The 13,307-nt window shown below is 43.8% G+C and overlaps 1 protein-coding gene across 1 annotated transcript in view; it reads right to left on the bottom strand.

The window, feature by feature from the left end:
• SLC39A13 (solute carrier family 39 member 13) overlaps positions 1-11,603 on the bottom strand; it is a 69,280-nt gene extending 57,677 nt beyond the window's left edge. The window contains exon 1 of the mRNA XM_065595296.1: positions 11,498-11,603. The gene's annotated coding sequence lies outside the window, so the exon portion shown is untranslated. The remainder of the gene's footprint in view (positions 1-11,497) is intronic.
• Positions 11,604-13,307: the final 1,704 nt, after the last annotated feature.

Raw genomic sequence — 13,307 nt, 5'->3', positions numbered from 1 at the left:
AGATTGTCCTTGGCATGTATCTCCTTGTGCCAAAAACATATAGAGTGACTTCCTGAATTGTTTAGTCCTAGCCAGAAGGAGAAACCCTCATGATATCTAAGGTGAACAATTTAGCTTCATCTACATTGGAATGAGACAGGAAAAAACATAGTTTTATGGACTGGTTGAGATGAAAGTTGGTGGCCACTTTAGTTAAGAATTTTACATGGGGTTTTAACATCACTTTATTCCTAAAGGCCATCACACAGGAAGGGTCTGCCGCTAGAGCTTCTATTTCACTGACCCTCTTTGCCAAGGTGATAGCCACAAGGAATGCAATTTTAATGGAAAGGTGGATTAGCAAATAGTCTTTCACAGGTGTGAACTGATGATCCATCAGGTCATTCAGAACTATATTAAGGTCTCTAATAGGAAGGAAACCACGAGCCAGCCCTTTGAAGAATTTGCTGACTGTAGGGTATAAACTGGCAATGGGAGAATAAGATTGGTATCATAGCTAAGTGAACTCTAACAGAGCTGATGGTATGACCCAACTGTTTCAGGTTAAGGATGTCCAAGATCTTAGAAACTGGAGCCTGTGTGGGGCTAAACCTTGCTGTGAAATCCATACAGAAAACGATGGCTTCCTGCTCTGTGCTATGATGGTTGATACATCCATGGGCCACAGAGCAGCTTATGGAAATGATGCTCAGTCAGCCAACATTCAAGCTGTCAGGTGCAGTGATCTGGCTTTGAGGTGAAGGGTCTGTTCTTGGTTCTATGAAATCAGATCCAGAATGTCTGGTAGTGGTTGAACATACGGGGGTAGAAAGTCTGTCAGCCAGAACCATCTCAGCAAGTATGGTGCTGAGAATAATACAATAGCTGCATCTTGCCTGACCATTCTGGTGACCCTTTAGATCAAAGGAGTGGGTGGAAAAGCATATCTGTAGGGCCTTACCAAATTCACAGTCCATTTTGGTCAATTTCTTGGCCACAGGATTTTAAAAATCATAGATTTCATTATTTCAGCTATTTAAATCTGAAACTTCATGGTGTTGTAATTATAGGGGTCCTGTCCCAAAAAGGAGTTGTGTGTGTGGGAGGGGGGCACAAGGTTATTATAGGGGGGGTTGGGATACTGCTACCCTTACTTTTGCACTGCTGCTGGCGGCGACACTGCCTTCAGCGCTGGACAGCTGGAGAGCGGTGGCTGCTGGCCAGGAGCCTAACTCTGAAGGCAGAGCCACCGCCAGCACCAGCGCAGAAGTAAGGAGGGCATGGTTGTGACGGTACCTCCCATAAGGCTTTATGGGAATATGACATAACTGGAATATGTTTTGTGCTGCCTGTGCCATGTAACATATCTCTGTAAAGGTTATGGTCTACTATATCTATTCATCCTATTTGTACACATATATCATTTTGTATTTGAGGTTAAAAATATTGGTTGTATACTTGCTTAATTTCTAAGTAAGCTTAGTGAGTACCAAATCAGGAAGCACTTGGGGAACAATGCATCTTGGAATGCTCCAATCCACATAAGTCTTCCTGGAGACATACAAGATACCATGTAGACAATGGCTTCTGCCTGTAAAGACTGTGAGTCATGCATGGACATGTGACTTGCCCAGGTGACTTCAGAACTCCATCTTGGAGCTGGACTTTGCATAGGAGTGAGGAGGGGGGTCTCCACCCACAAGAGAAGGTCTATTTAAACCTGTGGGAGACCCCTCCATTTTGTCTTCATCTGGCTAAAGAGAGAGCCTCTCCACCCCCCAAGATACTTGGAAGAAACTGGAACAAAGGGGTGTGAGTGATTGCTGGACCCAGGCTAAAAGGAGATTAGTCTGTAAAAGGGAGCATTCTGGAACTGGTGACGATCTTATCTGTATTCAGTGTTTGATTAGACATAGATTTGCGCATTTTATTTTATTTTGCTTGGTGACTTACTTTGTTCTGTCTGTTACTACTTGGAACCACTTAAATCCTACTTTCTGTATTTAATAAAATCACTTTTTACTCATTAATTAACTCAGATTATGTATTAATACCTGGGGGAGCAAACAACTGTGCATATCTCTATATCAGTGTTATAGAGGGTGAACAATTTATGAGTTACCCTACATAAGCTTTATACAGGGTAAAACGGATTTATTTGAGTTTAGACCCCATTGGGAGTTTGGCATCTGAGTGCTAAAGACAAGCACACTTCTGTGAGCTGTTTTCAGGTAAACCTGCAGCTTTGGGGCAAGTAATTCAGACCCTGGGTCAGTGTTGGAGCAGACGGGAGTGTCTGGCTCAGCAAGACAGAGTGCTGGAGTCCTGAGCTGGCAGGGAAAACAGGAGCAGAGATAGTCTTGGCACATCAGGTGGCAGCTCCCAGGGGGTTTCTTTAATCTAACCTGTCACAATGGTATTGACATCCTTACTTCTGCACTGCTGACTGCAGATCTGGGCCCTCAGTCAGCAGCCACCACTCTCTGGCTGCCCAGGACTAAAGACAGCAGCGCAGAAGTAAAGGGTGACACGGTATGGTATTGCGACCCTTACTTCTCCGCTGCTGCTGGCAGGGCGTTGCCTTCAGAAGTAGGCGCCTGGCCAACAACCGCTGCTCTCCATCCACCCAGCTCTGAAGGCAGCAGCGCAGAAGTAAGGGTGGCAATACCACAACCCCCCTAAAATAATCTTGTGATCCCTCTGCAACTCCCTTTTGGTTCAGGACCCCCAATTTGAGAAACACTGGTCTCCCCCATGAAATCTGTATAGTATAGGGTAAAAGCACCCAAAAGACTAAATTTCACAGTGGGACACCAGATTTCACAGTCCGTGATGCATTTTTCATGGGCATGAATTTGGTAGGGCCCTTCATATAGGACATATTCTGCCCATGATAGTTGAAAGGTATCTGGGAGAGATCTCAGGTTTGTGCCCCTGGAGCAGAACAGTGGGCATTTGCTGTTGCTGTTTGTTGCAAACAGGTCTATTTGCAGACATCCCCATCTCTGGAAGAGAAGTTTCAGAACAATCTTTGAATCCATGCTGAATATCTCCTGCTGAGTAAGTCCATTAAGTCACTGCTTACTCCAGAAAGTGAAGGATTGTTGGCATTTCTTGGTGCAGTATGAGCCAGACCCAGAACCTGATTGTTCTTGACATGGAGGGAAAGAGAACGCCCCAGCTTGTCTGTTAATATAGTATATTGTTGTGGTATGGTCTGTCAGGATCTGGGGAGTAGCATCCTGAGAAGAGAGAGAAATGCTTTGCAGCCTTGACATATCACTCTGATCTCTAAAATGTTTATGTGCAGACTGGACTCCTGTGCAACCCATAGGTCTTTAGTCTGCAAGTGACTGAGGTAGTAGTTCCCCATCCTAGGATGGAGGCATCTGCCATTAGTGTTACTGAAGGACAGTGGATATGTAATGGTACATCTCTGCAGACCGTAAGTGGATCTGTTCACCAGTAAAGGGAAGACAGCAGTTAGAGGAAGAATGACCCTGAATTCCATAGGATGCATTTTGGGTTCATATACTGGCCTCAACCACCCTTGCAGAGGGTGCAGGTGAAGTGTGGAAAGTGGCATAATGTACATGCATGAAACCATGTAGCCCAATAGTCTCAGACAAGTTCTTTCTGTTATAATGAGATGTTTGTGCAGAGAGGATATTTGTTATGTGTGTGGTTTAATGTGGGCCCCATAAATTCCAGTGATTTACAATTAGGCTTGACTTGGCATAATTTACTTTCAGACCATGGAATTGCAATAGGTTGAGTATAACGTTCTGTGCACTGGAAATACCCTGGGGAAAGTCCCTTTGACAAGCTAGGCATCCGGATTTGGATATATATGAATGCCTTGACATCTGAGGTGGGCTGCCACTACTGCCAGCCATTTTGTGAAGACTCTCCAGGTATGTATATATGGTAAAACAAAAACAAAAACTAGCAGCAGTGAGCCTCAGAGCCTGGGTCTACAGACTTGGGCTCATGGGGCTTACGCTATGGCACTAATAATAGCCGTGTAGACATTCTGGCTTGGGCTAGAGCTCAGGGTCTGAAGTCTGGGGAGGGGAGTGGGTTTCAAGAGTCCAAACTCCAGCCTGAGTTCTACACTGCTATTTTTAGAACGGTAGCACAAGCACAAGTCTGTAGACCTGGTTCTGAGACTCACTGCAATCTTTATTTGTTTTTGCCATGCAGACTGTCACGACTGGGGCATGGGCAGTCTGACCTAGTGGTTGGAGCAGGAGTTGGGAGTCAGGCCAGCTCAAATACCCGGAAATCAGTGTCCAAGGCAAGCCAGAGGGCAACTCCAAGAGTCAAGTGTCAGGGAGGGTCAGGTTACTAGATCAGGAGCAGGTAATGCAGGAGAGGCAGCCCTAAGCAGGAAGAACCCAGTTGTATGGACAACTTCTTGGTTAAACCTGTGCTTGGGTTAAGAGCTGGGAATCAATCAGGGCCCCCAGAGTTCCACCAATCAGATTCCTGGGCTGGAGTCTTTGTCAGAGTTCAGCTTCTAATCTGGCAACTGATTAGCAGGTTGCAGTTTGGCCCTGAGTTCAAGAGCTGTGGTCGCTGATATCACCCCTTCCCTACAGGGCATCCCCAGGACTTTTTGTGGCAATGCTTGCCCAAGTGCAGGACCGTGTACATTTTCCTCAGGATCCCAGGTGCGTTGCTCAAGACCATACCAGACCCCAGTCAGTAGGATACCAGAGCCTGCCATGATTATGTTTAGATTCCAGGATCTTGTGAATCACGTATTCCTCATGGCGTTTTACCTGTACTGGTGTAGGAGGTGGCTGTGTCTTGTGAGGGAAAGGGTTTTCTATGTAGGGTTTCAAAAGAGAAACAAAGTGGGTAAGATAATATCTTTTATTGGACCAACATTTACATGAAACCCTGGATGAATCTTCAGAGAGCGAGGGCCGGCCCACAACATTTTGGCATCTGAGGCAGGGAGCTCAAATGACGCCCCCCCATGCCCCCTTGCTTAGGCCAAAACTTTGAAAGGTCTCAATTCTGCCTTCTTCCTGTTCTACTTCTCTCATGATACTGCTCTGCTACCTACCCCAATAAAGGAGAACTAACAACTTAAAATGCCTTGTTCAAAAATTTTAAGTAACACTTAACTTTCAAATGCCTGACCAGCAAATGTAACTTTTCTTGTCTGCATAGTAAAGACTGGCATTTTTATCTGTTTGAATAATCAAAGTGGTGCTTTCCGTGCCTTCTTGATTGCAAAGATTTGAAGTGCTTCCTGCTGAAGGTCCACAGTTTGGGCCAGCTCATGTTCTATTGAGATGGTTGCAAGGCCGACCAGCCTCCCCTGTGTCATTGTGGAGCATAGATGTGTTTTTATGAACTTTAGCTTGGAGAAGCTGCATTCTCCACTGGCAACTGTTACAGAAAGTGTTAGAAGTATGTGCAGAGCAACAAAAGCATTTGGAAAGAGGGTGGTCATCTTATTTGTGCACATATATTCCAGAACAGCCTTTGGAGTTGATCCTGCTGAAATGTATCTTGAAAGGGCTTTCCGTTCATCACCTAAACCACTTGCATCAATATCGCGCATGTGTCAACACTGTCTCTAGTGTCCTGCATTGCTGGTGTAGGTCTTCTTCAGGTATAGTGAGGAGTTTTGGATTATCATGCAACATCCCAAATATACTGCTGTGTTCCTTAAGCTGCATGAAACGTTCTTCAACTGACTGTATTGCACAATCTAGCACCTGGTTAAAGAATTCAACTTTGAATTGTTGTTTGGAGTCTCTTATGGGATTATCCCATGCCTTGTAGTCAAAATGTCTTCTTCTTCTGTGACTCTTGTATTCTTGAATGGGTGGGAAAATAGCTTCAGTGTGAAGTTCCTCTGCCAACTTCTGTGTACTCTTCAGAACGTTTTGAAATCTCTCATCTGATTGGTAAGACTGTAGGTATGACTTTGCTTTGTCCAATTGTTCCATTGCTCCAGATATATCAAGGTCAACACCTTGGAGTCTCTTGCTTACAACTTTTATTTCAAATAGTATGTCATGCCACAACACTAAGCCACACAGAAATTTGAAGTTATGTATGTTTCTGGTGATTCCATTTCCCCCTGCCACGGTTCTCCCACAAACAGTTCCTGTCATAGCATTATCCTCCATAATGGCAACTATGGCAGCATCTTCCCAATTTGGTTTTTGACAGGCTTTATTGCCTCCACTTGACTTTCCCATCATGTGGCACTCAGTGGTTTCAGTGTCAGAGAGGATGTTCCCAGATGTTGCTTCAAAATTTGCCATCGATGAGTTGATGCAGAAAAAAATACATAGATGCTTTGAATTACATTAAAAAATTCAGCAGCCTCACTAGAAGCTGATACTGCATCACTGACCACCAAGTTCAATGAATGAGAACTGCATGGGACAAAAAAAGCTTGAGGGTTTAACTCTCAGATCCGTGTCTTCACTCTTCTGTTCTTTCCTCTCATGTTGGCACCATTATCGTAGCCCTGACCTCTCATGCCGGCTATCGCAATTCCTGTATCTTCCAGCTTTTTAAGAAGCACATTTGTCATACCAGCTCCTGTAGTATCATCAATGTCAATAAATTCTAGAAAATGCTCTCTGACAGTCACCATTGCAGGGACCTTTTCACTAGGTTCTGTTGTCGTTACAAAATGCACCATTAAAGTCATTTGTTCCATATGGCTGATGTTAGTGTGCAGTCCAGAATAACAGAATAATATCTTGCTGACTTCAGATCTGCCACAATCTTCTGTTTGACTTTTGTTGCCAGTAACTGTATGATCTCATTTTGAATTGTTTTTCCAAGGTAGTGGTGTGTGTACATTTCTTGGGTGGTGACTCTTCTTAGATGTTCATGGAGTACAGCATCAAACTCAGCCATCAGCATCAAGGTAGAAGAGGCATCATGTGTGGCTATTTGATACAGACACAGGTAGCACAGCACCTGAAGCCTGATACCTTAGGATCAGTGATATATTGGGAAGATGTTTTTATGCCAGAGGCCTAACAGAATAAACAATAATATTTTAATTTTTTGACAATTGGCAAAAATTATATTAATAAAATCCTAACTGACTTACACCAAACTAGAGAATAAACTAGCCTAGGGAGGTTGCGGAATCTCCATTATTGGAGATTTTTAAGAGCAATTAGACACACACCTGTCAGGGATGGTCTAGATCAGGGGTCGGCAACCTTTCAGAAGTGCTGTGCCGAGTCTTCATTTATTCACTCTAATTTAAGGTTTCGCGTGCCAGTAATACATTTTAAGGTTTTTAGAAGGTCTCTTTCTATAAGTCTATAATATAAATAAAGTATTGTTGTATGTGAAGTAAATAAGGTTTTTAAACTGTTTAAGAAGCTTCATTTAAAATTAAATTAAAATGCAGAGCCCACCGGACCGGTGGCCAGGACCCGGGCAGTGTGAGTACCACTGAAAATCAGCTCGCGTGCCACCTTTGGCACCTGTGCCGTAGGTTGCCTACCCCGTTCTAGATAGTACTTAGTCCTGCCATGAATGCAAAGGACTGGACTAGATGACATCTTGAGGTCCCTTCTAGTCCTACAATTCTATGATTCTATGATAACTGAGAAATAGAGGAATTTTCTGTTAAAGTTCTGCTATGGGATAAGTGGAGCAGTTCCTACTGAGTTCCAACTCACTGCCACAGGTGATAAGAAGGAACTGAATGGTGCCATTGGGAGGTGTAAGGAGAGGCAGGCATATGTGTGGCCCCAATGGACACTGCTGGCCAAAAGTTTCAAACCTATGTGCACGAGGCACATGTGCACCAGGAGTGGGATCCACATGGACAAAACATCTCAAGGAAGAATCAGGGGCTATATAAGCACAGACAGACATAAGGGCCAGGAAAAGACAAACAGAACCAACCAATCCTCTCAATTACTGGATTGGCAGTGAGATGGCCCCACTCCAGTCTTGAAGTTACAGATTTTGAGTACACAAAGGAGGACCAGTTACCTCCACATCATATTTTGGTGAGCCGTCTGGGGCTGGAGCACATGCTTCAGACAAGCTGGGAGGGGACAGTGGAATATAGCAGAACTATTCTCCTGCAAGACATTTGGTACAGATGGGAGATTCAATCATTGAAGTCTCTCCAATTATTACCTGCTCAGCTCATGGTGGTCGTTTGCAGATGGGAAGCAGTCTCCCATTCTTCACAAAGCAGGAATGGTGATCTAGAGGGAAGCTTAGTCCCAAGGAACATCACACAAACCCTGCAAAGGAGGAGGGTATTCGCAGATGTTTTTCTGATAAATTTATATTTATCCACATGCTACTGAGCAGCACACACATACGTATAATAGTTCCCAGGGCTGGAAGGGGGATTTGCAGCGGTAGTGCAGGGAAGGGTCAGCAGTGTGGGGCTTTCAGCTCTGCAGGGTTATTGCACAGCACAAATAAAAGCAGTTCACAGCCAAATCTATTTAAAAACAAGTAAAGAAGTGAAGTTGCTTTTGGTTGTACTTTTTTCTCTTTCCCGTTGTAGCTTCCTCTTTCTCTTCACCAGCTCAGCACTGCTGGCAGCTTTTTATAAACCATGATTCCTACTGCTGTCAGCTTGTTTGGGAACTCCTGTTCAGTTCAGCAGCTAGTGCAGAGAGGTTGGGTTTCACTGCAGAGTGGATTTGCCTTAATTTTTGTGCTCAAAATCTTCTCACTATTGTATTGCATCAGCAATGGGGACCCAAAGTACTCTGCGTATAGCAAAATGGCTATGTGTAGTTACATTCAGTGCCCAGAAGTGTTCTGAAGAGAGATGCCTCTGACACAGGGACGCAGAGTCTTGTACTGAGCATGCACCATTAAGCACAGTCATAAAGTGACTCAGGAGGGGAGATGCATCCTCACAGATGGTCAATTAGTGTCAACAAATCTACTAAAGAACCTACCCAATGCACATGGGCATGATATCCCCTGGTAGGCTGAACCATGTTTAGCAGATCAGTAGAGAAGTTACTCTGGGTTGAAAGAGCTACTCAGTAATCTGCACTGGGCCAGTGCAGCGATATCTTGGCCAAATCATTCACTGTGAAGGAAGGAGCAATGCTGAGAAGGTCTTCATTTGTTAAGAACTGGGAACATCTGGGATGGATGAGCAGGAACAGCACTGACTAGGAACATCTAGCATGTGTTGCACTCAGGAACAGTGACAAAAAGTGTAGAAGGAGCAATAATTGGGAGAGAGGGATAGCTAGGTAGGAGAAACTGAAAAGCCCTTTGCCTTGCAGTGGGGCTAGGAACAGTTGGAATAGATGCATGGACAAGAGAAATGCTAAGAAGGCCTTCACCCTGTGAGGAGCTATGGCTGGATGGACAGCAGCAGCAGTGGTGAAGTCTTTGCGGTGTTTTCTGAATCCTGCACAAAAGGCCAGCTCTAACAAAGAGTAGATTGGGTACTCATATGGGGCAATTACATGTGGAGAAAGATTTCCCCTGTACATGTTTGCCACATAGGAGGGACAGACTTATAGTTTGCTGAGGGCGGAAGAGATCCCTAGTGCCAGTGTTGATAGGAGGGAGGGGTTGTGGGAACGCTTTTGGCTGAGGCAGATGGTGTTAGCGGGGAAATCCATACCAAGAAAACCAAGTCAGCTGGCTTCTCTAGGTCATGATTCAGAAGTCTGGGGGCTGGTCTACACACAGAACTTGCATGAATTTAACTACAACTAGTTTGTAAATTGTTTGAATTAAGCTAAAAATATAATACCCAGTTGTAAACTGATTTAAATTTATCCACACAAGGGTTTTCACTATTTTAGCTATTTAAAAACTCACTAGTTAAACCAGTGAAAGTTTAGTGTATAGATAAGGTCCTGGATTGAATAGACAATGAAACTGCATACCTCAAGCCGAGGGAGGGCAGAGAAGAGAACATGAGGTGGCTGATGAGAGATGCAGCACAACTTAGCAGAGAAGTAAGTTTTACCTCATTTCTACAGCTGCCCCCACATTCCACATAGTTACAGCAAACTCAGGGTATTGCAAATACAGCAATGACTGTCCAAAATCATCATCTTAGCTCTCAGATTTGTAGGTGAAATTGCTCTCATAAGACAAAGCCAATTTGAAGGTTTGACAAATAGGAATTCTGCACATTTGGGACAGCGCCAGCAAAGTTATAAATACCCAGCTTCAGTTCTAGTTTGGTGTCTGCTCCTCAGTCTCCTGCCATCTCCTGCTATGAAAAGAACCATTTCCCTTTTCTTAGTGACCGCAGAAATCATTCAGGGAATTTCCAGAGAACAGTGTGCAGAGTCTGATTCACTTTAACCCCCCAAAATATTTTAACTCCTTCTGGGAATTACTGTAAATTGATCCAGTTCCACACGTTAAGTTACCTCAAGTTCCCCTTTCCATCTTTTCTTGTCAACCACATAAACATGCTCAACATCCTAAGCCTCACACACACACAATCTCATCTGACAGTGGAATGCAGTCTTCATTCAGTCTTGGGTTTTCAACATTGTTAAACCCGTGTGTTTCAGATCTGATCTGTGGGAGAGGTTCTGCCCTCCTGCATCGAGGAGACTTCGACTTCAACAGATACATGCAGACATCATGGCCTACTCTTCTGAGGTCTCTTCCTGCATGTCTCACTACCAACATAAACATAACATGATCAAAACTAAACTCTGGATTTTTCCTTCTCCTCTCCCTGCTGTCTTTGTTATTACAGACAGCACCCCCAGTCTCCTTGTCACTTAGCGTTGTAATTTGGGTATAATCTTTGACTCCACTCTCTCCAGAGGCATACATTCAGGCTCTGTCCAAATCTTGCAGCTTCTTCCTTCATAACATCTTTAAGATCTAGTCTTTTCTCTTTGCCCATACTACTAAAACACTCATCCATCTTTCATCTTGACTACTGCTACCCTCCACCTCTCTGGCCTTCCTTCTCTCCCCATCAGAGATACATTCAAAATGCTGTTGCTTTATCATCTTCCTGATTTGTCATTCTGATATCACCCCTCCCCTTTGAATCCTCCTAATCTGTTGTATCAAATACAAGCTTTGGGCCTTTTCTTTAAGGCCTTTCAAAATTTTGCCCCTCCCGATCATTTGTTCATATAACTTACTCTATTACCCTTTACCCCATATTCCTGCCTCTAGCTGTTGGGTTTAGTTTGAAGAATCACTGAATCATAACAGGGTAGAAAAGTTGTGTTAAAAGAGATTGGACTTCATGAAAAACCTTATGGCAAGTTGGACTGAAATATGATACCAGTATGTGAAGCAGTGAAAATGATATCGGACAGGAAGTACAAGCCCACAGAGAACAACACAACCACATGAAAGGTACAGTACTATGAACACAGCAAGCATCAGCTGAAAAAACTACACCAAACAAAAAATGAACATCAGCTTTTTGTAAGGTCAGTGAGCCTATGTCGCTTGTATCCATGGGGGAAGGTGTTAAAATAATAACCCAGGGGTGGTCCTAAGGGAATGAATGGCTTAAAGTCCAGCTACTTACCTCTTCTAGGCCAATTCTAAAGTTCTTCAGACTGTCTACATAGGACAAGTTTACAGCTCCTTCAGTAAAAGATGTTCAGATTTCTGCTGGCCATTCCATGTTTCAAGGAATCTGAAGTACACAAGAATTTCAGCAATGCAGGCGCAGAATTCTGCAGAGGCTAAGGAGTCTTAACTGATGTCAAATTTAATTTATTAAGACAAAGTTTATCTAAGTCTCCAAATTAATTTTAAAAAGTGCATTAAAAGGAAAGGCTGCTCACCAGCAAGTAGTTCTTTGAAAAAACTGTAAACACAGATCCACACTTCTGAAAGAGCATGTGCTTCTATAACCAAATCAGATGCCTTTGGAAAGTTATGAGCATTGGAGCCGCTTGCATGATTTCTTCCCTGTAGAGCTGAACATTTGGAGTAAGGTTCTGCAAAGAGTTATGACTCCTAATGCTTCAGTTCCTTCTGCTTATTCAGAATCCCAGACAAAACAGTTGTGCTGGAGAGTGGGGAGCATAGACCTATACAGACAATTTATTCAAAGAATTACAGTTATTTGTGAGTTACAGTTCTTCTCCTCTGAGTACTGCCTATATAGACCCCCACTTCTAGGGGGATTACTAGCAGTAACAAGTTTTAATAGAGGTGAAGGAATATTAATTAAACAATGAGTGTTGGATTGCCTCTGGAACAGGCGTTTACATATAGCTGCCAAGTCAAGAGAGAAATGTTGCATAAACATGAATAGAACTCCAGGTAGCAGCCAACTAAAACATTCCTGAGACAGACTGTAAAGGCTGCTTGGGACCTAGTGAAATGTTGTAAGGCTTACTGGCAGTATTGTATCTGCAGGTTTGTATATTATGTGTGATCTATTTAGAATATATCTGAACACAGATTGTCTCCTTCTTGATATGGTACCAATAAAATAGAAGATTTACATATGGTTGTAGTCCTATCTGCATAGTAGCTACAGGCTCTTTTTGCATCTCAGTTATGTATCTTAGCTTCTCCTGGTAAAGTGTGTGGTTTAGGGAAAAACAAGTAAATTAATGGATTAGTTCAGATAGCAATCAGAGATTGCCTTAGATAGGAACTTGGGGTATGAGTATAAGACTACTATATCCTTATGGAATACTCTATAGGGGGTAGTCAACTATTAGTGGTTGAATCTCACTGACATTACTGGCTGATATTATTACTGGGAATGCAGTCTTCAGGGATAGATGGCAGAGTGAACACTCCCGCAAAAGCTCAAATGTAGGCTACTTTAACTATCTGGGAAGAAATAAATACAAGTTATAAGAAGATGGAGATTTATGCACAAATGGAAAGGTGTAAACAGGGGCGGCTCTATGTTTTTTGCCGCCCCAAGCACGGCAGGCAGGCAGCTTTCGGCGGCGCGCCTGCATGCAGTCCGCTGGTCACGCGGATTCGGCGGCATGCCTGCAGGAGGTCCGCCAGTGCCGCGCCATCGGCATCCCCGCCGCCGAATTGCCGCAGGACCAGTGGACCTCCCGCAGGCATGCTGCCGAAAGCCGCCAGCCTGTCGCACTCGCGGTGACCGGCAGGCCGCCCCCCACGGCTTGCCGCCCCAGGCACGCGCTTGCTGTGCTGGTGCCTGGCGCTGCCCCTGGGTGTAAATCCTTCCTTTTAAAAATCTAACTGACATAAGTTAACACGGTCATCTTGATTATGCCTTAAGGATGAAAAAGAGGTTATAAAGACAGTAAATAATCCAGGAGAGCCAAGTCAAAGGCAGATGCTGAAACCATCTGGATTGCCCAAAGTGAGATCTTCTCTTCTTTGTCCATAAAATA

This window comes from Chrysemys picta, chromosome 4, assembly GCF_011386835.1.
Source record: "Chrysemys picta bellii isolate R12L10 chromosome 4, ASM1138683v2, whole genome shotgun sequence".
Lineage (NCBI taxonomy): Eukaryota > Metazoa > Chordata > Testudines > Emydidae > Chrysemys > Chrysemys picta.
Note: the sequence above shows the minus strand (reverse complement) of the source record. Positions and strands in the feature narration are given on the sequence as shown.